Raw genomic sequence first — 26287 nt, 5'->3', positions numbered from 1 at the left:
TAATGGGTTACTGTGATCACTGGTCCTGTATATGCTGGAATTATGACACATAATACACTATGTATGACATATAATGGGTTACTGTGATCGCTGGTCCTGTATATGCTGGAATTATGACACATAATACACTATGTATGACACATATAATGGGTTACTATGATCGCTGGTCCTGTATATGCTGGAATTATGACACATAATACACTATGTATGACACATATAAGGGGTTACTATGATCGCTGGTCCTATGTAGGATGGAATTATGACACACAATACACTATGTATACACATATAATGGGTTACTGTTATCAGTGGTCCTGTATATGCTGGAATTATGACACATAATACACTATGTATACACATATAATGGGTTACTATGATCGCTGGTCCTGTATATGCTGGAATTATGACACATAATACACTATGTATGACACATATAATGGGTTACTATGATCGCTGGTCCTATGTAGGCTGGAATTATGACACACAAAACACTATGTATGACACATATAATGGCTTGCTATGATCGCTGGTCCTGTATATGCTGGAATTATGACACATAATACACTATGTATGACACATATAATTTTGGTTACTGTGATCGCTGGTCCGGTGTAGGCTGGAATTATGACACATAATACACTATGTATACACATATAATGGGTTACTGTGATCGCTGGTCCTGTATATGCTGGAATTATGACAAATAATACACTATGTATGACACATATAATGGGTTACTGTGATCGCTGGCCCTGTATATGCTGGAATTATGACACACAATACACTATGTTTGACACATATAATGGGTTACTATGATCGCTGGTCCTGTATATGCTGGAATTATGACACATAATACACTATGTATGACACATATAATGGGTTACTATGATCACTGGTCCTGTATATGCTGGAATTATGACACACAATACACTATGTATGACACATATAATGGGTTGCTATGTTCACTGGTCCAGTATATGCTGGAATTATGACACATAATACACTATGTATGACATATATAATAGGTTACTATGATCACTGGTCCTGTATATGCTGGAATTATGACACACAATACACTATGTATGACACATATAATGGGTTACTGTGATCACTGGTCCTGTATATGCTGGAATTATGACACACAATACACTGTATGACACATATAATGGGTTACTGTGATCACTGGTCCTGTATATGCTGGAATTATGACACATAATACACTATGTATGACACGTATAGTGGGTTACTATGATCGCTGGTCCTATGTAGGCTGGAATTATGACACACAATACTCTATGTAGGACACATATAATGGGTTACTATGATCGCTGGTCCTTTATATGCTTGAATTATGACACATAATACACTATGTATGACACATATATTGGGTTACTGTGATCGCTGGTCCGGTGTAGGCTGGAATTATGACACATAATACACTATGTATACACATATAAAGGGTTACTGTGATCACTGGTCCTGTATATGCTGGAATTATGACACATAATACACTATATATGACACATATAATGGGTTACTGTGATCGCTGGTCCTGTATATGCTGGAATTATGACACACAATACACTATGTATGACACATATAATGGGTTACTGTGATCGCTGGTCCTGTATTTTCTGGAATTATGACACATAATACACTATGTATGACACATATAATGGGTTACTGTGATCGCTGGTCCTGTATATGCTGGAATTATGACACACAATACACTATGTATGACACATATAATGGTTTACTATGATCGCTGGTCCTATGTTGGCTGGAATTATGACACACAACACTCTATGTAGGACACATATAATGGGTTACTATGATCGCTGGTCCTGTAAATGCTGGAATTATGATACATAATACACTATGTATGACACATGTATTGGGTTACTGTGATTGCTGGTCCTGTGTAGGCTTGAATTATGACACATAATACACTATGTATACACATATAATGGTTTACTTTGATCGCTGGTCCTGTATATGCTGGAATTATGACATATAATACACTATGTATGACACATATAATGGGTTACTATGATCGCTGGTCCTGTATATGCTGGAATTATGACACACAATACACTATGTATGACACATATAATGGCTTGCTATGATCGCTGGTCCTGTATATGCTGGAATTATGACACATAATACACTATGTATGACACATATAATGGGTTACTGTGATCTCTAGTCCTGTATATGCTGGAATTATGACACATAATACACTATGAATGACACATATAATGGGTTACTGTGATCTCTGGTCCTGTATATGCTGGAATTATGACACATAATACACTATGAATGACACATATAATGAGTTACTGTGATCGCTGGTCCTGTATATGCTGGAATTATGACACATAATACACTATGTATGACACATGTAATGGGTTACTATGATCGCTGGTCCTATGTAGGCTGGAATTATGACACACAATACACTTTGTATGACACATATAATGGGTTACTATGATCGCTGGTCCTGTATATGCTGGAATTATGACACATAATACACTATGTATGACACATATAATGGGTTACTGTGATCACTGGTCCTGTATATGCTGGAATTATGACACATAATACACTATGTATACACATATAATGGTTTACTTTGATCGCTGGTCCTGTATATGCTGGAATTATGACACATAATACACTATGTATGACACATGTATTGGGTTACTGTGATCGCTGGTCCTGTGTAGGCTGGAATTATGACACACAATACACTATGTATGACACATATAATGGGTTGCTATGTTCACTGGTCCTGGATATTCTGGAATTATGACACATAATACACAATGTATGACATATATAATGGGTTACTGTGATCGCTGGTCCGGTGTAGGCTGGAATTATGACACATAATACACTATGTATACACATATAAAGGGTTACTGTTATCAGTGGTCCTGTATATGTTGGAATTATGACACACAATACACTATGTATGACACATATAATGCATTACTATGATCGCTGGTCCTGTATATGCTGGAATTATGACACATAATACACTATGTTTGACACATAAAATGGGTTACTATGATCGCTGGTCCTATGTAGGCTGGAATTATGACACACAATACACTATGAAGGACACATATAATGGGTTACTATGATCGCTGGTCCTTTATATGCTTGAATTATGACACATAATACAGTATGTATGACACATATATTGGGTTACTGTGATCGCTGGTCCGGTGTAGGCTGGAATTATGACACTTAATACACTATGTATACACATACAATGGGTTACTGTGATCACTGGTCCTGTATATGCTGGAATTATGACACATAATACACTATGTATGACATATAATGGGTTACTGTGATCGCTGGTCCTGTATATGCTGGAATTATGACACACAATACACTATGTATGACACATATAATGGGTTACTGTGATCGCTGGTCCTGTATATGCTGGAATTATGACACACAATACACTATGTATGACACATATAATGGGTTACTATGATCGCTGGTCCTGTATATGCTGGAATTATGACACATAATACACTATGTATGACACATATAATGGGTTACTATGATCGCTGGTCCTGTATATGCTGGAATTATGACACATAATACACTATGTATGACACATATAATGGGTTACTATGATCGCTGGTCCTATGTAGGCTGGAATTATGACACACAATACACTATGTATGACACATATAATGGGTTACTATGATCGCTGGTCCTGTATATGCTGGAATTATGACACATAATACACTATGTATGACACATATAATAGGTTACTATGATCGCTGGTCCTATGTAGGCTGGAATTATGACACACAATACACTATGTATGACACATATAAAGGCTTGCTATGATCGCTGGTCCTGTAAATGCTGGAATTATGAAACATAATACACTATGTATGACACATATAATTTTGGTTACTGTGATCGCTGGTCCGGTGTAGGCTGGAATTATGACACATAATACACTATGTATGACACATATAATGGGTTACTGTGATAACTGGTCCTGTATATGCTGGAATTATGACACACAATACACTGTATGACACATATAATGGGTTACTGTGATCACTGGTCCTGTATATGCTGGAATTATGACACACAATACACTGTATGACACATATAATGGGTTACTGTGATCACTGGTCCTGTATATGCTGGAATTATGACACACAATACACTATGTATGACACATATAATGGCTTGCTATGATCGCTGGTCCTGTATATGCTAGAATTATGACACATAATACACTATGTATGACAAAATATATATTTTTGGTTACTGTGATCGCTGGTCCGGTGTAGGCTGGAATTATGACACATAGTACACTATGTATACACATATAATGGGTTACTGTGATCGCTGGTCCTGTATATACTGGAATTATGACACATAATACACTATGTATGACACATATAATGGGTTACTGTGATCGCTGGTCCTGTATATGCTGGAATTATGACACACAATACACTATGTATGACACATATAATGGGTTACTGTGATCGCTGGTCCTGTATATGCTGGAATTATGACACATAATACACTATGTATGACACATATAATGGGTTACTGTGATCGCTGGTCCTGTATATGCTGGAATTATGACACACAATACACTATGTTTGACACATATAATGGGTTACTATTATCGCTGGTCCTGTATATGCTGGAATTATGACACATAATACACTATGTATGACACATATAATGGGTTACTATGATCGCTGGTCCTATGTAGGCTGGAATTATGACACACAATACACTATGTATGACACATATAATGGGTTACTATGATCGCTGGTCCTGTATATGCTGGAATTATGACACATAATACACTATGTATGACACATGTATTGGGTTACTGTGATTGCTGGTCCTGTGTAGGCTGGAATTATGACACATAATACACTATGTATACACATATAATGGGTTGCTGTGATCACTGGTCCTGTATATGCTGGAATTATGACACATAATACACTATGTATGACACATATAATGGGTTACTGTGATCACTGGTCCTGTATATGTTGGAATTATGACACACAATACACTATGTATGACACATATAATGGGTTACTGTGATCGCTGGTCCTGTATATGCTGGAATTATGACACATAATACACTATGTATGACACATATAATGGGTTACTATGATCGCTGGTCCTATGTAGGCTGGAATTATGACACACAATACACTATGTATGACACATATAATGGGTTACTGTGATCGCTGGTCCTGTATATGCTGGAATTATGACACACAATACACTTTGTTTGACACATATAATGGGTTACTATGATCGCTGGTCCTGTATATGCTGGAATTCTGTCACATAATACACTATGTATGACACATATAATGGCTTGCTATGATCGCTGGTCCTGTATATGCTGGAATTATGACACATAATACACTATGTATGACACATATATTTTTGGTTACTGTGATCACTGGTCCGGTGTAGGCTGGAATTATGACACATAATACACTATGTATTACACATATAATTGCTTACTATGATCGCTGGTCCTTTATATGCTTGAATTATGACACATAATACACTATGTATGACACATATATTGGGTTACTGTGATCGCTGGTCCGGTGTAGGCTGGAATTATGACACATAATACATTATGTATACACATATAATGGGTTACTGTTATCAGTGGCCCTGTATATGCTGAAATTATGACACACAATACACTATGTATACACATATAATTGGTTACTGTGATCGCTGGTCCTGTATATGCTGGAATTATGACACACAATACACTATGTATGACACATATAATGGGTTACTATGATCGCTGGTCCTGTATATGCTGGAATTATGACACATAATACACTATGTATGACACATATAATGGGTTACTATGATCGCTGGTCCTATGTAGGCTGGAATTATGACACACAATACTCTATGTATGACACATATAATGGCTTTCTATGATCGCTGGTCCTGTATATGCTGGAATTATGACACATAATACACTATGTATGACACATATATTTTTGGTTACTGTGATCGCTGGTCCGGTGTAGGCTGGAATTATGACACATAATACACTATGTATATACATATAATGGGTTACTGTGATCGGTGGTCCTGTATATGCTGGAATTATGACACATAATACACTATGTATGACACATATAATGGGTTACTGTGATCGCTGGTCCTGTATATGCTGGAATTATGACACACAATACACTATGTTTGACACATATAATGGGTTACTATGATCGCTGGTCCTGTATAAGCTGTAATTATGACACATAATACACTATGTATGACACATATAATGGGTTACTATGATCGCTGGTCCTATGTAGGTTGGAATTATGACACACAATACACTATGTAGGACACATATAATGGGTTACTATGATCGCTGGTCCTTTATATGCTTGAATTATGACACATAATACACTATGTATGACACATATATTGGGTTACTGTGATCGCTGGTCCGGTGTAGGCTGGAATTATGACACATAATACACTATGTATACACATATAATGGGTTACTGTGATCACTGGTCCTGTATATGCTGGAATTATGACACATAATACACTATGTATGACATATAATGGGTTACTGTGATCGCTGGTCCTGTCTATGCTGGAATTATGACACACAATACACTATGTATGACACATATAATGGGTTACTGTGATCGCTGGTCCTGTATATGCTGGAATTATGACACATAATACACTATGTATGACACATATAATGGGTTACTATGATCGCTGGTCCTGTATATGCTGGAATTATGACACATAATACACTATGTATGACACATATAATGGGTTACTATGATCGCTGGTCCTATGTAGGATGGAATTATGACACACAATACACTATGTATACACATATAATGGGTTACTGTTATCAGTGGTCCTGTATATGCTAGAATTATGACACATAATACACTATGTATACACATATAATGGGTTACTATGATCGCTGGTCCTGTATATGCTGGAATTATGACACATAATACACTATGTATGACACATATAATGGGTTACTATGATCGTTGGTCCTATGTAGGCTGGAATTATGACACACAAAACACTATGTATGACACATATAATGGCTTGCTATGATCGCTGGTCCTGTATATGCTGGAATTATGACACATAATACACTATGTATGACACATATAATTTTGGTTACTGTGATCGCTGGTCCGGTGTAGGCTGGAATTATGACACATAATACACTATGTATACACATATAATGGGTTACTGTGATCGCTGGTCCTGTATATGCTGGAATTATGACAAATAATACACTATGTATGACACATATAAAGGTTTACTGTGATCGCTGGCCCTGTATATGCTGGAATTATGACACACAATACACTATGTTTGACACATATAATGGGTTACTATGATCGCTGGTCCTGTATATGCTGGAATTATGACACATAATACACTATGTATGACACATATAATGGGTTACTATGATCACTGGTCCTGTATATGCTGGAATTATGACACACAATACACTATGTATGACACATATAATGGGTTGCTATGTTCACTGGTCCAGTATATGCTGGAATTATGACACATAATACACTATGTATGACATATATAATGGGTTACTATGATCACTGGTCCTGTATATGCTGGAATTATGACACACAATACACTATGTATGACACATATAATGGGTTACTGTGATCACTGGTCCTGTATATGCTGGAATTATGACACACAATACACTGTATGACACATATAATGGGTTACTGTGATCACTGGTCCTGTATATGCTGGAATTATGACACATAATACACTATGTATGACACGTATAGTGGGTTACTATGATCGCTGGTCCTATGTAGGCTGGAATTATGACACACAATACTCTATGTAGGACACATATAATGGGTTACTATGATCGCTGGTCCTTTATATGCTTGAATTATGACACATAATACACTATGTATGACACATATATTGGGTTACTGTGATCGCTGGTCCGGTGTAGGCTGGAATTATGACACATAATACACTATGTATGACATATAATGGGTTACTGTGATCGCTGGTCCTGTATATGCTGGAATTATGACACACAATACACTATGTATGACACATATAATGGGTTACTGTGATCGCTGGTCCTGTATATGCTGGAATTATGACACATAATACACTATGTATTACACATTTAATGGCTTACTATGATCGCTGGTCCTTTATATGCTTGAATTATGACACATAATACACTATGTATGACACATATATTGGGTTACTGTGATCGCTGGTCCGGTGTAGGCTGGAATTATGACACATAATACATTATGTATACACATATAATGGGTTACTGTTATCAGTGGCCTGTATATGCTGGAATTATGACACACAATACACTATGTATACACATATAATTGGTTACTGTGATCCCTGGTCCTGTATATGCTGGAATTATGACACACAATACACTATGTATGACACATATAATGGGTTACTATGATCGCTGGTCCTGTATATGCTGGAATTATGACACATAATACACTATGTATGACACATATAATGGGTTACTATGATCGCTGGTCCTATGTAGGTTGGAATTATGACACACAATACACTATGTAGGACACATATAATGGGTTACTATGATCGCTGGTCCTTTATATGCTTGAATTATGACACATAATACACTATGTATGACACATATATTGGGTTACTGTGATCGCTGGTCCGGTGTAGGCTGGAATTATGACACATAATACACTATGTATACACATATAATGGGTTACTGTGATCACTGGTCCTGTATATGCTGGAATTATGACACATAATACACTATGTATGACATATAATGGGTTACTGTGATCGCTGGTCCTGTATATGCTGGAATTATGACACATAATACACTATGTATGACACATATAATGGGTTACTATGATCGCTGGTCCTGTATATGCTGGAATTATGACACATAATACACTATGTATGACACATATAAGGGGTTACTATGATCGCTGGTCCTATGTAGGATGGAATTATGACACACAATACACTATGTATACACATATAATGGGTTACTGTTATCAGTGGTCCTGTATATGCTGGAATTATGACACATAATACACTATGTATACACATATAATGGGTTACTATGATCGCTGGTCCTGTATATGCTGGAATTATGACACATAATACACTATGTATGACACATATAATGGGTTACTATGATCGCTGGTCCTATGTAGGCTGGAATTATGACACACAAAACACTATGTATGACACATATAATGGCTTGCTATGATCGCTGGTCCTGTATATGCTGGAATTATGACACATAATACACTATGTATGACACATATAATTTTGGTTACTGTGATCGCTGGTCCGGTGTAGGCTGGAATTATGACACATAATACACTATGTATACACATATAATGGGTTACTGTGATCGCTGGTCCTGTATATGCTGGAATTATGACAAATAATACACTATGTATGACACATATAATGGGTTACTGTGATCGCTGGCCCTGTATATGCTGGAATTATGACACACAATACACTATGTTTGACACATATAATGGGTTACTATGATCGCTGGTCCTGTATATGCTGGAATTATGACACATAATACACTATGTATGACACATATAATGGGTTACTATGATCACTGGTCCTGTATATGCTGGAATTATGACACACAATACACTATGTATGACACATATAATGGGTTGCTATGTTCACTGGTCCAGTATATGCTGGAATTATGACACATAATACACTATGTATGACATATATAATAGGTTACTATGATCACTGGTCCTGTATATGCTGGAATTATGACACACAATACACTGTATGACACATATAATGGGTTACTGTGATCACTGGTCCTGTATATGCTGGAATTATGACACATAATACACTATGTATGACACGTATAGTGGGTTACTATGATCGCTGGTCCTATGTAGGCTGGAATTATGACACACAATACTCTATGTAGGACACATATAATGGGTTACTATGATCGCTGGTCCTTTATATGCTTGAATTATGACACATAATACACTATGTATGACACATATATTGGGTTACTGTGATCGCTGGTCCGGTGTAGGCTGGAATTATGACACATAATACACTATGTATACACATATAAAGGGTTACTGTGATCACTGGTCCTGTATATGCTGGAATTATGACACATAATACACTATATATGACACATATAATGGGTTACTGTGATCGCTGGTCCTGTATATGCTGGAATTATGACACACAATACACTATGTATGACACATATAATGGGTTACTGTGATCGCTGGTCCTGTATTTTCTGGAATTATGACACATAATACACTATGTATGACACATATAATGGTTTACTGTGATCGCTGGTCCTGTATATGCTGGAATTATGACACACAATACACTATGTATGACACATATAATGGGTTACTATGATCGCTGGTCCTATGTTGGCTGGAATTATGACACACAACACTCTATGTAGGACACATATAATGGGTTACTATGATCGCTGGTCCTGTAAATGCTGGAATTATGACACATAATACACTATGTATGACACATGTATTGGGTTACTGTGATTGCTGGTCCTGTGTAGGCTTGAATTATGACACATAATACACTATGTATACACATATAATGGTTTACTTTGATCGCTGGTCCTGTATATGGTGGAATTATGACATATAATACACTATGTATGACACATATAATGGGTTACTATGATCGCTGGTCCTGTATATGCTGGAATTATGACACACAATACACTATGTATGACACATATAATGGCTTGCTATGATCGCTGGTCCTGTATATGCTTGAATTATGACACATAATACACTATGTATGACACATATAATGGGTTACTGTGATCTCTAGTCCTGTATATGCTGGAATTATGACACATAATACACTATGAATGACACATATAATGGGTTACTGTGATCTCTGGTCCTGTATATGCTGGAATTATGACACATAATACACTATGAATGACACATATAATGAGTTACTGTGATCGCTGGTCCTGTATATGCTGGAATTATGACACATAATACACTATGTATGCCACATGTAATGGGTTACTATGATCGCTGGTCCTATGTAGGCTGGAATTATGACACACAATACACTTTGTATGACACATATAATGGGTTACTATGATCGCTGGTCCTGTATATGCTGGAATTATGACACATAATACACTATGTATGACACATATAATGGGTTACTGTGATCACTGGTCCTGTATATGCTGGAATTATGACACATAATACACTATGTATACACATATAATGGTTTACTTTGATCGCTGGTCCTGTATATGCTGGAATTATGACACATAATACACTATGTATGACAAATGTATTGGGTTACTGTGATCGCTGGTCCTGTGTAGGCTGGAATTATGACACACAATACACTATGTATGACACATATAATGGGTTGCTATGTTCACTGGTCCTGGATATTCTGGAATTATGACACATAATACACAATGTATGACATATATAATGGGTTACTGTGATCGCTGGTCCGGTGTAGGCTGGAATTATGACACATAATACACTATGTATACACATATAAAGGGTTACTGTTATCAGTGGTCCTGTATATGTTGGAATTATGACACACAATACACTATGTATGACACATATAATGCATTACTATGATCGCTGGTCCTGTATATGCTGGAATTATGACACATAATACACTATGTTTGACACATATAATGGGTTACTATGATCGCTGGTCCTATGTAGGCTGGAATTATGACACACAATACACTATGTAGGACACATATAATGGGTTACTATGATCGCTGGTCCTTTATATGCTTGAATTATGACACATAATACAGTATGTATGACACATATATTGGGTTACTGTGATCGCTGGTCCGGTGTAGGCTGGAATTATGACACTTAATACACTATGTATACACATACAATGGGTTACTGTGATCACTGGTCCTGTATATGCTGGAATTATGACACATAATACACTATGTATGACATATAATGGGTTACTGTGATCGCTGGTCCTGTATATGCTGGAATTATGACACACAATACACTATGTATGACACATATAATGGGTTACTGTGATCGCTGGTCCTGTATATGCTGGAATTATGACACACAATACACTATGTATGACACATATAATGGGTCACTATGATCGCTGGTCCTGTATATGCTGGAATTATGACACATAATACACTATGTATGACACATATAATGGGTTACTATGATCGCTGGTCCTGTATATGCTGGAATTATGACACATAATACACTATGTATGACACATATAATGGGTTACTATGATCGCTGGTCCTATGTAGGCTGGAATTATGACACACAATACACTATGTATGACACATATAATGGGTTACTATGATCGCTGGTCCTGTATATGCTGGAATTATGACACATAATACACTATGTATGACACATATAATAGGTTACTATGATCGCTGGTCCTATGTAGGCTGGAATTATGACACACAATACACTATGTATGACACATATAAAGGCTTGCTATGATCGCTGGTCCTGTAAATGCTGGAATTATGAAACATAATACACTATGTATGACACATATAATTTTGGTTACTGTGATCGCTGGTCCGGTGTAGGCTGGAATTATGACACATAATACACTATGTATACACATATAATGGGTTACTGTGATCGCTGGTTCTGTATATGCTGGAATTATGACACATAATACACTATGTATGACACATATAATGGGTTACTGTGATCGCTGGTCCTGTATATGCTGGAATTATGACACACAATACACTATGTTTGACACATATAATGGGTTACTATGATCGCTGGTCCTGTAAATGCTGGAATTATGACACATAATACACTATGTACGACACATGTATTGGGTTACTGTGATCGCTGGTCCTGTGTAGGCTGGAATTATGACACATAATACACTATGTATACACATATAATGGGTTACTATGATCGCTGGTCTTGTATATGCTGGAATTATGACACACAATACACTATGTATGACACATATAATGGCTTGCTATGATCGCTGGTCCTGTATATGCTGGAATTATGACACATAATACACTATGTATGACACATATATTTTTGGTTACTGTGATCACTGGTCCGGTGTAGGCTGGAATTATGACACATAATACACTATGTATTACACATATAATGGCTTACTATGATCGCTGGTCCTTTATATGCTTGAATTATGACACATAATACACTATGTATGACACATATATTGGGTTACTGTGATCGCTGGTCCGGTGTAGGCTGGACTTATGACATATAATACATTATGTATACACATATAATGGGTTACTGTTATCAGTGGTCCTGTATATGCTGGAATTATGACACATAATACACTATGTATACACATATAATTGGTTACTGTGATCACTGGTCCTGTATATGCTGGAATTATGACACACAATACACTATGTATGACACATATAATGGGTTACTATGATCGCTGGTCCTGTATATGCTGGAATTATTACACATAATACACTTAGTATGACACATATAATGGGTTACTATGATCGCTGGTCCTATGTAGGCTGGAATTATGACACACAATACACTATGTATACACATATAATGGGTTACTATGATCGCTGGTCCTTTATATGCTTGAATTATGACACATAATACACTATGTATGACACATATATTGGGTTACTGTGATCGCTGGTCCGGTGTAGGCTGGCATTATGACACTTAATACACTATGTATACACATATAATGGGTTACTGTGATCACTGGTCCTGTATATGCTGGAATTATGACACATAATACACTATGTATGACATATAATGGGTTACTGTGATCGCTGGTCCTGTATATGCTGGAATTATGACACACAATACACTTTGTATGACACATATAATGGGTTACTGTGATCGCTGGTCCTGTATATGCTGGAATTATGACACATAATACACTATGTATGACACATATAATGGGTTACTATGATCGCTGGTCCTGTATATGCTGGAATTATGACACATAATACACTATGTATGACACATATAATGGGTTACTATGATCGCTGGTCATATGTAGGCTGGAATTATGACACACAATACACTATGTATACACATATAATGGGTTACTGTTATCAGTGGTCCTGTATATGCTGGAATTATGACACATATTACACTATGTATACACATATAATGGGTTACTATGATTGCTGGTCCTGTATATGCTGGAATTATGACACATAATACACTATGTATGACACATATAATGGGTTACTATGATCGCTGGCCTATGTAGGCTGTAATTATGACACACAAAACACTATGTATGACACATATAATGGCTTGCTATGATCGCTGGTCCTGTATATGCTGGAATTATGACACATAATACACTATGTATGACACATATAATTTTGGTTACTGTGATCGCTGGTCCGGTGTAGGCTGGAATTATGACACATAATACACTATGTATACACATATAATGGGTTACTATGATCGCTGGTCCTGTATATGCTGGAATTATGACACATAATACACTATGTATGACACATATAATGGGTTACTATGATCGCTGGTCCTATGTAGGCTGGAATTATGACACACAAAACACTATGTATGACACATATAATGGCTTGCTATGATCGCTGGTCCTGTATATGCTGGAATTATGACACATAATACACTATGTATGACACATATAATTTTGGTTACTGTGATCGCTGGTCCGGTGTAGGCTGGAATTATGACACATAATACACTATGTATACACATATAATGGGTTACTGTGATCGCTGGTCCTGTATATGCTGGAATTATGACAAATAATACACTATGTATGACACATATAATGGGTTACTGTGATCGCTGGCCCTGTATATGCTGGAATTATGACACACAATACACTATGTTTGACACATATAATGGGTTACTATGATCGCTGGTCCTGTATATGCTGGAATTATGACACATAATACACTATGTATGACACATATAATGGGTTACTATGATCACTGGTCCTGTATATGCTGGAATTATGACACACAATACACTATGTATGACACATATAATGGGTTGCTATGTTCACTGGTCCAGTATATGCTGGAATTATGACACATAATACACTATGTATGACATATATAATAGGTTACTATGATCACTGGTCCTGTATATGCTGGAATTATGACGCACAATACACTATGTATGACACATATAATGGGTTACTGTGATCACTGGTCCTGTATATGCTGGAATTATGACACACAATACACTGTATGACACATATAATGGGTTACTGTGATCACTGGTCCTGTATATGCTGGAATTATGACACATAATACACTATGTATGACACGTATAGTGGGTTACTATGATCGCTGGTCCTATGTAGGCTGGAATTATGACACACAATACTCTATGTAGGACACATATAATGGGTTACTATGATCGCTGGTCCTTTATATGCTTGAATTATGACACATAATACACTATGTATGACACATATATTGGGTTACTGTGATCGCTGGTCCGGTGTAGGCTGGAATTATGACACATAATACACTATGTATACACATATAAAGGGTTACTGTGATCACTGGTCCTGTATATGCTGGAATTATGACACATAATACACTATATATGACACATATAATGGGTTACTGTGATCGCTGGTCCTGTATATGCTGGAATTATGACACACAATACACTATGTATGACACATATAATGGGTTACTGTGATCGCTGGTCCTGTATTTTCTGGAATTATGACACATAATACACTATGTATGACACATATAATGGGTTACTGTGATCGCTGGTCCTGTATATGCTGGAATTATGACACACAATACACTATGTATGACACATATAATGGGTTACTATGATCGCTGGTCCTATGTTGGCTGGAATTATGACACACAACACTCTATGTAGGACACATATAATGGGTTACTATGATCGCTGGTCCTGTAAATGCTGGAATTATGACACATAATACACTATGTATGACACATGTATTGGGTTACTGTGATCGCTGGTCCTGTGTAGGCTTGAATTATGACACATAATACACTATGTATACACATATAATGGTTTACTTTGATCGCTGGTCCTGTATATGCTGGAATTATGACATATAATACACTATGTATGACACATATAATGGGTTACTATGATCGCTGGTCCTGTATATGCTGGAATTATGACACACAATACACTATGTATGACACATATAATGGCTTGCTATGATCGCTGGTCCTGTATATGCTGGAATTATGACACATAATACACTATGTATGACACATATAATGGGTTACTGTGATCTCTGGTCCTGTATATGCTGGAATTATGACACATAATACACTATGAATGACACATATAATGGGTTACTGTGATCTCTGGTCCTGTATATGCTGGAATTATGACACATAATACACTATGAATGACACATATAATGAGTTACTGTGATCGCTGGTCCTGTATATGCTGGAATTATGACACATAATACACTATGTATGACACATATAATGGGTTACTATGATCGCTGGTCCTATGTAGGCTGGAATTATGACACACAATACACTTTGTATGACACATATAATGGGTTACTATGATCGCTGGTCCTGTATATGCTGGAATTATGACACATAATACACTATGTATGACACATATAATGGGTTACTGTGATCACTGGTCCTGTATATGCTGGAATTATGACACATAATACACTATGTATACACATATAATGGTTTACTTTGATCGCTGGTCCTGTATATGCTGGAATTATGACACATAATACACTATGTATGACACATGTATTGGGTTACTGTGATCGCTGGTCCTGTGTAGGCTGGAATTATGACACATAATACACTATGTATACACATATAATGGGTTACTATGATCACTGGTCCTGTATATGCTGGAATTATGACACACAATACACTATGTATGACACATATAATGGGTTGCTATGTTCACTGGTCCTGGATATTCTGGAATTATGACACATAATACACAATGTATGACATATATAATGGGTTACTGTGATCGCTGGTCCGGTGTAGGCTGGAATTATGACACATAATACACTATGTATACACATATAAAGGGTTACTGTTATCAGTGGTCCTGTATATGTTGGAATTATGACACACAATACACTATGTATGACACATATAATGCGTTACTATGATCGCTGGTCCTGTATATGCTGGAATTATGACACATAATACACTATGTTTGACACATATAATGGGTTACTATGATCGCTGGTCCTATGTAGGCTGGAATTATGACACACAATACACTATGTATGACACATATAAAGGCTTGCTATGATCGCTGGTCCTGTAAATGCTGGAATTATGAAACATAATACACTATGTATGACACATATAATTTTGGTTACTGTGATCGCTGGTCCGGTGTAGGCTGGAATTATGACACATAATACACTATGTATACACATATAATGGGTTACTGTGATCGCTGGTTCTGTATATGCTGGAATTATGACACATAATACACTATGTATGACACATATAATGGGTTACTGTGATCGCTGGTCCTGTATATGCTGGAATTATGACACACAATACACTATGTTTGACACATATAATGGGTTACTATGATCGCTGGTCCTGTAAATGCTGGAATTATGACACATAATACACTATGTACGACACATGTATTGGGTTACTGTGATCGCTGGTCCTGTGTAGGCTGGAATTATGACACATAATACACTATGTATACACATATAATGGGTTACTATGATCGCTGGTCTTGTATATGCTGGAATTATGACACACAATACACTATGTATGACACATATAATGGCTTGCTATGATCGCTGGTCCTGTATATGCTGGAATTATGACACATAATACACTATGTATGACACATATATTTTTGGTTACTGTGATCACTGGTCCGGTGTAGGCTGGAATTATGACACATAATACACTATGTATTACACATATAATGGCTTACTATGATCGCTGGTCCTTTATATGCTTGAATTATGACACAATACACTATGTATGACACATATATTGGGTTACTGTGATCGCTGGTCCGGTGTAGGCTGGACTTATGACATATAATACATTATGTATACACATATAATGGGTTACTGTTATCAGTGGTCCTGTATATGCTGGAATTATGACACATAATACACTATGTATACACATATAATTGGTTACTGTGATCACTGGTCCTGTATATGCTGGAATTATGACACACAATACACTATGTATGACACATATAATGGGTTACTATGATCGCTGGTCCTGTATATGCTGGAATTATGACACATAATACACTTAGTATGACACATATAATGGGTTACTATGATCGCTGGTCCTATGTAGGCTGGAATTATGACACACAATACACTACGTATACACATATAATGGGTTACTATGATCGCTGGTCCTTTATATGCTTGAATTATGACACATAATACACTATGTATGACACATATATTGGGTTACTGTGATCGCTGGTCCGGTGTAGGCTGGCATTATGACACTTAATACACTATGTATACACATATAATGGGTTACTGTGATCACTGGTCCTGTATATGCTGGAATTATGACACATAATACACTATGTATGACATATAATGGGTTACTGTGATCGCTGGTCCTGTATATGCTGGAATTATGACACACAATACACTTTGTATGACACATATAATGGGTTACTGTGATCGCTGGTCCTGTATATGCAGGAATTATGACACATAATACACTATGTATGACACATATAATGGGTTACTATGATCGCTGGTCCTGTATATGCTGGAATTATGACACATAATACACTATGTATGACACATATAATGGGTTACTATGATCGCTGGTCATATGTAGGCTGGAATTATGACACACAATACACTATGTATACACATATAATGGGTTACTGTTATCAGTGGTCCTGTATATGCTGGAATTATGACACATATTACACTATGTATACACATATAATGGGTTACTATGATCGCTGGTCCTGTATATGCTGGAATTATGACACATAATACACTATGTATGACACATATAATGGGTTACTATGATCGCTGGTCCTATGTAGGCTGTAATTATGACACACAAAACACTATGTATGACACATATAATGGCTTGCTATGATCGCTGGTCCTGTATATGCTGGAATTATGACACATAATACACTATGTATGACACATATAATTTTGGTTACTGTGATCGCTGGTCCGGTGTAGGCTGGAATTATGACACATAATACACTATGTATACACATATAATGGGTTACTATGATCGCTGGTCCTGTATATGCTGGAATTATGACACATAATACACTATGTATGACACATATAATGGGTTACTATGATCGCTGGTCCTATGTAGGCTGGAATTATGACACACAAAACACTATGTATGACACATATAATGGCTTGCTATGATCGCTGGTCCTGTATATGCTGGAATTATGACACATAATACACTATGTATGACACATATAATTTTGGTTACTGTGATCGCTGGTCCGGTGTAGGCTGGAATTATGACACATAATACACTATGTATACACATATAATGGGTTACTGTGATCGCTGGTCCTGTATATGCTGGAATTATGACAAATAATACACTATGTATGACACATATAATGGGTTACTGTGATCGCTGGCCCTGTATATGCTGGAATTATGACACACAATACACTATGTTTGACACATATAATGGGTTACTATGATCGCTGGTCCTGTATATGCTGGAATTATGACACATAATACACTATGTATGACACATATAATGGGTTACTGTGATCACTGGTCCTGTATATGCTGGAATTATGACACATAATACACTATGTATACACATATAATGGTTTACTTTGATCGCTGGTCCTGTATATGCTGGAATTATGACACATAATACACTATGTATGACACATGTATTGGGTTACTGTGATCGCTGGTCCTGTGTAGGCTGGAATTATGACACATAATACACTATGTATACACATATAATGGGTTACTATGATCACTGGTCCTGTATATGCTGGAATTATGACACACAATACACTATGTATGACACATATAATGGGTTGCTATGTTCACTGGTCCTGGATATTCTGGAATTATGACACATAATACACAATGTATGACATATATAATGGGTTACTGTGATCGCTGGTCCGGTGTAGGCTGGAATTATGACACATAATACACTATGTATACACATATAAAGGGTTACTGTTATCAGTGGTCCTGTATATGTTGGAATTATGACACACAATACACTATGTATGACACATATAATGCGTTACTATGATCGCTGGTCCTGTATATGCTGGAATTATGACACATAATACACTATGTTTGACACATATAATGGGTTACTATGATCGCTGGTCCTATGTAGGCTGGAATTATGACACACAATACACTATGTATGACACATATAAAGGCTTGCTATGATCGCTGGTCCTGTAAATGCTGGAATTATGAAACATAATACACTATGTATGACACATATAATTTTGGTTACTGTGATCGCTGGTCCGGTGTAGGCTGGAATTATGACACATAATACACTATGTATACACATATAATGGGTTACTGTGATCGCTGGTTCTGTATATGCTGGAATTATGACACATAATACACTATGTATGACACATATAATGGGTTACTGTGATCGCTGGTCCTGTATATGCTGGAATTATGACACACAATACACTATGTTTGACACATATAATGGGTTACTATGATCGCTGGTCCTGTAAATGCTGGAATTATGACACATAATACACTATGTACGACACATGTATTGGGTTACTGTGATCGCTGGTCCTGTGTAGGCTGGAATTATGACACATAATACACTATGTATACACATATAATGGGTTACTATGATCGCTGGTCTTGTATATGCTGGAATTATGACACACAATACACTATGTATGACACATATAATGGCTTGCTATGATCGCTGGTCCTGTATATGCTGGAATTATGACACATAATACACTATGTATGACACATATATTTTTGGTTACTGTGATCACTGGTCCGGTGTAGGCTGGAATTATGACACATAATACACTATGTATTACACATATAATGGCTTACTATGATCGCTGGTCCTTTATATGCTTGAATTATGACACAATACACTATGTATGACACATATATTGGGTTACTGTGATCGCTGGTCCGGTGTAGGCTGGACTTATGACATATAATACATTATGTATACACATATAATGGGTTACTGTTATCAGTGGTCCTGTATATGCTGGAATTATGACACATAATACACTATGTATACACATATAATTGGTTACTGTGATCACTGGTCCTGTATATGCTGGAATTATGACACACAATACACTATGTATGACACATATAATGGGTTACTATGATCGCTGGTCCTGTATATGCTGGAATTATGACACATAATACACTTAGTATGACACATATAATGGGTTACTATGATCGCTGGTCCTATGTAGGCTGGAATTATGACACACAATACACTACGTATACACATATAATGGGTTACTATGATCGCTGGTCCTTTATATGCTTGAATTATGACACATAATACACTATGTATGACACATATATTGGGTTACTGTGATCGCTGGTCCGGTGTAGGCTGGCATTATGACACTTAATACACTATGTATACACATATAATGGGTTACTGTGATCACTGGTCCTGTATATGCTGGAATTATGACACATAATACACTATGTATGACATATAATGGGTTACTGTGATCGCTGGTCCTGTATATGCTGGAATTATGACACACAATACACTTTGTATGACACATATAATGGGTTACTGTGATCGCTGGTCCTGTATATGCAGGAATTATGACACATAATACACTATGTATGACACATATAATGGGTTACTATGATCGCTGGTCCTGTATATGCTGGAATTATGACACATAATACACTATGTATGACACATATAATGGGTTACTATGATCGCTGGTCATATGTAGGCTGGAATTATGACACACAATACACTATGTATACACATATAATGGGTTACTGTTATCAGTGGTCCTGTATATGCTGGAATTATGACACATATTACACTATGTATACACATATAATGGGTTACTATGATCGCTGGTCCTGTATATGCTGGAATTATGACACATAATACACTATGTATGACACATATAATGGGTTACTATGATCGCTGGTCCTATGTAGGCTGTAATTATGACACACAAAACACTATGTATGACACATATAATGGCTTGCTATGATCGCTGGTCCTGTATATGCTGGAATTATGACACATAATACACTATGTATGACACATATAATTTTGGTTACTGTGATCGCTGGTCCGGTGTAGGCTGGAATTATGACACATAATACACTATGTATACACATATAATGGGTTACTATGATCGCTGGTCCTGTATATGCTGGAATTATGACACATAATACACTATGTATGACACATATAATGGGTTACTATGATCGCTGGTCCTATGTAGGCTGGAATTATGACACACAAAACACTATGTATGACACATATAATGGCTTGCTATGATCGCTGGTCCTGTATATGCTGGAATTATGACACATAATACACTATGTATGACACATATAATTTTGGTTACTGTGATCGCTGGTCCGGTGTAGGCTGGAATTATGACACATAATACACTATGTATACACATATAATGGGTTACTGTGATCGCTGGTCCTGTATATGCTGGAATTATGACAAATAATACACTATGTATGACACATATAATGGGTTACTGTGATCGCTGGCCCTGTATATGCTGGAATTATGACACACAATACACTATGTTTGACACATATAATGGGTTACTATGATCGCTGGTCCTGTATATGCTGGAATTATGACACATAATACACTATGTATGACACATATAATGGGTTACTATGATCACTGGTCCTGTATATGCTGGAATTATGACACACAATACACTATGTATGACACATATAATGGGTTGCTATGTTCACTGGTCCAGTATATGCTGGAATTATGACACATAATACACTATGTATGACATATATAATAGGTTACTATGATCACTGGTCCTGTATATGCTGGAATTATGACACACAATACACTATGTATGACACATATAATGGGTTACTGTGATCACTGGTCCTGTATATGCTGGAATTATGACACACAATACACTGTATGACACATATAATGGGTTACTGTGATCACTGGTCCTGTATATGCTGGAATTATGACACATAATACACTATGTATGACACGTATAGTGGGTTACTATGATCGCTGGTCCTATGTAGGCTGGAATTATGACACACAATACTCTATGTAGGACACATATAATGGGTTACTTTGATCGCTGGTCCTTTATATGCTTGAATTATGACACATAATACACTATGTATGACACATATATTGGGTTACTGTGATCGCTGGTCCGGTGTAGGCTGGAATTATGACACATAATACACTATGTATACACATATAAAGGGTTACTGTGATCACTGGTCCTGTATATGCTGGAATTATGACACATAATACACTATATATGACACATATAATGGGTTACTGTGATCACTGGTCCTGTATATGCTGGAATTATGACACACAATACACTATGTATGACACATATAATGGGTTACTGTGATCGCTGGTCCTGTATTTTCTGGAATTATGACACATAATACACTATGTATGACACATATAATGGGTTACTGTGATCGCTGGTCCTGTATATGCTGGAATTATGACACACAATACACTATGTATGACACATATAATGGGTTACTATGATCGCTGGTCCTATGTTGGCTGGAATTATGACACACAACACTCTATGTAGGACACATATAATGGGTTACTATGATCGCTGGTCCTGTAAATGCTGGAATTATGACACATAATACACTATGTATGACACATGTATTGGGTTACTGTGATCGCTGGTCCTGTGTAGGCTTGAATTATGACACATAATACACTATGTATACACATATAATGGTTTACTTTGATCGCTGGTCCTGTATATGCTGGAATTATGACATATAATACACTATGTATGACACATATAATGGGTTACTATGATCGCTGGTCCTGTATATGCTGGAATTATGACACACAATACACTATGTATGACACATATAATGGCTTGCTATGATCGCTGGTCCTGTATATGCTGGAATTATGACACATAATACACTATGTATGACACATATAATGGGTTACTGTGATCTCTGGTCCTGTATATGCTGGAATTATGACACATAATACACTATGAATGACACATATAATGGGTTACTGTGATCTCTGGTCCTGTATATGCTGGAATTATGACACATAATACACTATGAATGACACATATAATGAGTTACTGTGATCGCTGGTCCTGTATATGCTGGAATTATGACACATAATACACTATGTATGACACATATAATGGGTTACTATGATCGCTGGTCCTATGTAGGCTGGAATTATGACACACAATACACTTTGTATGACACATATAATGGGTTACTATGATCGCTGGTCCTGTATATGCTGGAATTATGACACATAATACACTATGTATGACACATATAATGGGTTACTGTGATCACTGGTCCTGTATATGCTGGAATTATGACACATAATACACTATGTATACACATATAATGGTTTACTTTGATCGCTGGTCCTGTATATGCTGGAATTATGACACATAATACACTATGTATGACACATGTATTGGTTTACTGTGATCGCTGGTCCTGTGTAGGCTGGAATTATGACACATAATACACTATGTATACACATATAATGGGTTACTATGATCACTGGTCCTGTATATGCTGGAATTATGACACACAATACACTATGTATGACACATATAATGGGTTGCTATGTTCACTGGTCCTGGATATTCTGGAATTATGACACATAATACACAATGTATGACATATATAATGGGTTACTGTGATCGCTGGTCCGGTGTAGGCTGGAATTATGACACATAATACACTATGTATACACATATAAAGGGTTACTGTTATCAGTGGTCCTGTATATGTTGGAATTATGACACACAATACACTATGTATGACACATATAATGCGTTACTATGATCGCTGGTCCTGTATATGCTGGAATTATGACACATAATACACTATGTTTGACACATATAATGGGTTACTATGATCGCTGGTCCTATGTAGGCTGGAATTATGACACACAATACACTATGTAGGACACATATAATGGGTTACTATGATCGCTGGTCCTTTATATGCTTGAATTATGACACATAATACAGTATGTATGACACATATATTGGGTTACTGTGATCGCTGGTCCGGTGTAGGCTGGAATTATGACACATAATACACTATGTATACACATACAATGGGTTACTGTGATCACTGGTCCTGTATATGCTGGAATTATGACACATAATACACTATGTATGACATATAATGGGTTACTGTGATCGCTGGTCCTGTATATGCTGGAATTATGACACACAATACACTATGTATGACACATATAATGGGTTACTGTGATCGCTGGTCCTGTATATGCTGGAATTATGACACACAATACACTATGTATGACACATATAATGGGTTACTATGATCGCTGGTCCTGTATATGCTGGAATTATGACACATAATACACTATGTATGACACATATAATGGGTTACTATGATCGCTGGTCCTGTATATGCTGGAATTATGACACATAATACACTATGTATGACACATATAATGGGTTACTATGATCGCTGGTCCTATGTAGGCTGGAATTATGACACACAATACACTATGTATGACACATATAATGGGTTACTATGATCGCTGGTCCTGTATATGCTGGAATTATGACACATAATACACTATGTATGACACATATAATAGGTTACTATGATCGCTGGTCCTATGTAGGCTGGAATTATGACACACAATACACTATGTATGACACATATAAAGGCTTGCTATGATCGCTGGTCCTGTAAATGCTGGAATTATGAAACATAATACACTATGTATGACACATATAATTTTGGTTACTGTGATCGCTGGTCCGGTGTAGGCTGGAATTATGACACATAATACACTATGTATACACATATAATGGGTTACTGTGATCGCTGGTTCTGTATATGCTGGAATTATGACACATAATACACTATGTATGACACATATAAT

This window comes from Taudactylus pleione, unplaced genomic scaffold (assembly GCF_031769625.1).
Source record: "Taudactylus pleione unplaced genomic scaffold, aTauple2 ptg000634l, whole genome shotgun sequence".
NCBI classification, from domain to species: domain Eukaryota; kingdom Metazoa; phylum Chordata; class Amphibia; order Anura; family Myobatrachidae; genus Taudactylus; species Taudactylus pleione.
Note: the sequence above shows the minus strand (reverse complement) of the source record.